The 4,329-nt window shown below is 48.8% G+C and overlaps 1 pseudogene; it reads left to right on the top strand.

The window, feature by feature from the left end:
- The window catches only part of LOC101585462, a 6,970-nt pseudogene extending 5,044 nt beyond the window's left edge, over positions 1–1,926 (top strand).
- The last annotated feature ends 2,403 nt before the right edge of the window (positions 1,927–4,329 follow it).

Raw genomic sequence — 4,329 nt, 5'->3', positions numbered from 1 at the left:
TATATATATATATTTGTACAGGGTCTATAGGGTCTCACTACATAGATTGAACTCATTGTGATCTTCCTGTTTTCAACCTTCCAAGATCTGGGATTACAGGGGTGTGTCACCACACCCAGCCTAAGTCACCATCTCAGTGTGCCCCAGGGGTGGGGCTGGCACAGCATGCCAGGGATCGAACCCCGGCAGCTGCACTCTGCCTAAACTGGTGCTTTAGTCTGCTGAGCTATCTGGCTGGCCCTATTCTGAAGCTTTTAAGACAGATAGACTTGAATCAAAGCTAAGCAATTTCTCTACCTATTTTCTATGCACTAGAAGAGCCTTACATCCTTTTAACTTTGTTCATCTTTCCTCCATTTTCCATGTAATTTTTGCCCTAATTTTTATTCTTCCTTTCTTTTATCTTCAAATTAGATGTGACAGGTTAAATATTTATTCAGACCACCGTCCAGAAGCGGCTGCCAGGCTCCTTCTCCAGTCTCCGTCTTCAGTTCGCCTGCCTCCACTCCAGCCTCCATCATGTCCATAGGGTGGCCCAGAAGTCCTACAAGGTGTCCACCTCTGGCCTCCGGGCCTGCAGCAGCCTCTCCTACACCAGCGGGCCTGCCTCCCGCAGCAGCTCCTTCAGCTTCTCCCGAATGGGCAGCAGCGGAAGCTTCCGGGGTGGCCTGGGGCTGGGTGGCTATGGCGGGGCTGGTGGTGTTGGGAGCATCACAGCTGTCTGGGTGAACCAGAGCCTGCTGAACCCCCTGAACGTGGAGGTGGACCCCAACATCCAGGATGTACATATTCAGGAGAAGGAGCAGATCAAGAACCTCAACAATAAGTTCTTCTCCTTCATTGACAAGGTTTGGTTTCTAGAGCAGCAGAAGAAGATGCTGAAGACCAAGTGGAGCCTCCTGCAGCAGCAGAAAACATCCCGGAGTAACATGGACAACATGCTCAAAAGCTACATCAACAACCTCCGGCGGCAGCTGGACTCGCTGGGTCAGGAGAAAATGATGCTGGAGGCAGAGCTTGGCAACATGCAGGGACTGGTGGAGGACTTCAAGAATAAGTATGAAGATGAGATCAACAGGTGTACAGACATGGAGAATGAATTTGTCCTCATCAAGAAGCTTGTGGAAAAGCTTACACGAACAAGGTGGAGCTCAAGTCATGCCTGGAAGGGCTGACTGATGAGATCAGCCTCCTCAGGCAGCTGTATGAAGAGGAGATTCATGAGCTGCAGTCTCAGATCTCAGACACATCTGTAGTGTTGTCCACTCCCTGGACCTGGACGGCATCATCACCGAGGTCAAGGCCCAACACGAGGAGATCGCCAACCGCAGCCGGGGTGAGACCGAGAGCACGTACCAGATCAAGTATGAGGAGTTGCAGACTCTGGCTGGGAGGCACAGGGATGACCTCCATAGCATGAAGTCCGAGATCTCTGAGATGAACTGCAGCATCAGCTGCCTGCAGGCGGAGACTGAGGCCCTCAAAGGCCAGAGAGTATCCCTGGAGGCTGCCACTGCTGATGCCGAGCAGCATGGGGAGATGGCATTAAGGATGCCAATGCCAAGCTGGCCCAGCTGGAGGCTGCCCTGCAGAAGGCCAAGCAGGACATGGCCCAGCAGCTGCATGAGTACCAGGAGTTCATGAACGTCAAGCTGGCCCTGGACATCGAGATTGCCACCTACCACGAGCTGCTGGAGGGCGAGGAGAGCAGGCTGGAGGCTGGATGCAGAACTTGAGCATCTGCACGAAGACCACCAGGGGCTATTCAGGAATGGTGAGCTCACCCTATGGGGCCTCACAAGCCCTGGCTTCGGGAGCCTCCAAAGCCCTGGCTTCACCGGCACCAAGTCTTCTGTGGTTGTGAAGAAGATTGAGACCTGCGATGGGAAGCTGGTTTCTGAAGCCTCTGATATCCTGCCCAAGTGAGTGGGCCACAGCAGCCTCTCCCAGCCTGCACCTCTCCCAAGGCTGCCCCAGAGCCTGTGAGGAGACAGCTGTACAAGGCAGCATTGGGAGCAAGAGACCCACCTGAGGCTCAGCTTAGCCCTCAGCCCACCCTTGGGGGACATTACTGCCTGGGGTACCCCTGCTTACCTGTGCCCTTCACCAAAACCCAATTCAATTATTTTTTCCAAAATAAAGCCTGGTTTTGCCAAAAGTAGATAAATAAATAAATAAATATTTATTTATTAAGAAATGTATTTATTTATATTGGCTTAGTCTGTTTTATGCTGCCGTAACAGAATTCTTGAGATGCGATGATTTATAAAGAGCACAAATTTATTTCTCCCACCTGGAGTCTGAGAAGCCCATTATCAAGGCATTTGCCAGCCATGCTTGGCTCCTTTGACTCCAGGATGGTGCCCTAAACGCTGTACCCTTCTGAGGAGAGGAAGAACAGAAAAGAACTTGTGCCCTTCCACCAACCCCCCCAGTATGGTTTACAGCTCCAAGTCACCTAAGCTCTGATCACAGGTGGGGCTCTGGGAAGGTGGCTGGATTATGGAGATTATGACTGACTTGCTGTCAGGAGGTGAGGTCACTGGAAAAGGTGGGTCACTGGGGACATGGCCTGGAGGTAGGGTCACTGGAAAAGGTGGGTCACTGGGGACATGGCCTGGAGGTAGGGTCACTGGAAAAGGCAGGTCACTGGGTACATGGCCAGGTGGAGGGGTCACTGGAAAAGACGAGTCACTGGGTACATGGCCTGGAGGTGGGGTCACTGGAAAAGGTGAGTCACTGGGGACATGGCCTGGAGGGGGGGGGGGTCACTGGAAAAGGTGGGTCACTGGGGACATGGCCTGGAGGTAGGGTCACTGGAAAAGGTGGGTCACTGGGGACATGGCCAGGTGGAGGGGTCACTGGAAAAGGCGAGTCCCTGGGTACATGGCCAGGAGGTGGGGTCACTGGAAAAGGTGGATCCCGCTCCCTCTTCTCTTGACTCCATGTCTGCTTCTTGGATGCCAGGACCTGAGCAACTCTTCCTCCACAAACCCCCTCTGCCATGCTGCTCTGCCTTGGCACCACCAGACTGTGCACTAGAACTTCTACAAACTGGGAGCCGAGATAGGCCTTCGCTCCTTTAATTTGTGGGTGCTGGGTATTATGTCTCAGTGATGAATGAGGCAGTTGAGTCACCCTCCTTAACATGGCACTGATCTGTTCATAAGGCAGAGTCCCTAAATGCCTCCCAGTCCTGCTGCACTAGGGACTGTGTTACCACATGAATTTTGGAGCGGGAAAAGCATTCAAACCATAGCACATGCATTCACCACCTACTTTGCTGATCTTTCTTTGCACACTTAAATCTTTCTCTCTGAATAATTTTTTTCCTGAAATACATACCTTAGATTTTTTTTTTTTTAGTTTGGTCTTTCTTTTTTTCTTTCTTTCTTTTTTCTTTTAACTTTTTGAGACAGGATTTCATTTACAGTTCAGGCTGGCCATGTGCTCACTTTGTAGCCCAGGCTGGCCTTGAACTCACAGCCATCCTTCTACCTCAGCCTCCCAAGTGCTGAGATTACAGGTGTGTGCCACCATGCCTTCCTAGATATTATTTGTTGGGCTGGAGATATAGCTCAGTGGCATGGCAAGGTCCTAAGTTTGATTACTGGTTCCAAAAACAAACAAAAAACAAAAAGAAAAAGGGTTAATTATTTGTATGTCTATCTGTGTCTGGTGCCATACATCCAGAAACTTTTTCTAATTTATACTTCTTTCTACTGTGAATAACTTTCTGCTTGACATCTATCTCATTACCTATTTGGCCTCCTATCTCATTACCTTATCAGTTAATTAAACAATTATATTTTATATTTCTTAAAGTTCTATCTTATACATATCTTATTGCAAATTTTCCTACTTCCCCCATATATCTTGTTCTTTTCTTACAACGTAGATAAATTCTTTTATATCTTTAGTCATGACTAAGTGCATGTCCCAGTCGGACACCAGTAGTTATATCATCTGGAGTTACTGGGAGTCACCCGTGCTGTTTAGCGTCTGTGCAGATCTTGCTTGTGGAGTCTTTCTCCTCCCCACATGTGTTTCACTGTTTTTGATTCAACTCCTCTTCAGCAAGGCTTTGCTGTGAGAATCTTATGTGCATTGGGTTGAGGCTATGTTTTTCCAAAGCAGTTTTTCATCTGCTTCTATTGGACAAACATGATTTGTCACTGGCTTCTTCTGATGTTGATTTCCAGGGTGAAAGATTCCTAGAACACTCCATCTAAATTTAAAACGAAACTCTGGAGTCTTTCTCTCCCTCTATCCAAACACAGGCCAAGCTCAAGTTTGCTTATCATCTTTAAAGTCTTTAGTTGACTTTTT

The sequence above is a fragment of the Octodon degus genome, unplaced genomic scaffold (genome assembly GCF_000260255.1).
Source record: "Octodon degus isolate 3935 unplaced genomic scaffold, OctDeg1.0 scaffold00068, whole genome shotgun sequence".
Classification (NCBI taxonomy): domain Eukaryota; kingdom Metazoa; phylum Chordata; class Mammalia; order Rodentia; family Octodontidae; genus Octodon; species Octodon degus.
Note: the sequence above shows the minus strand (reverse complement) of the source record. Positions and strands in the feature narration are given on the sequence as shown.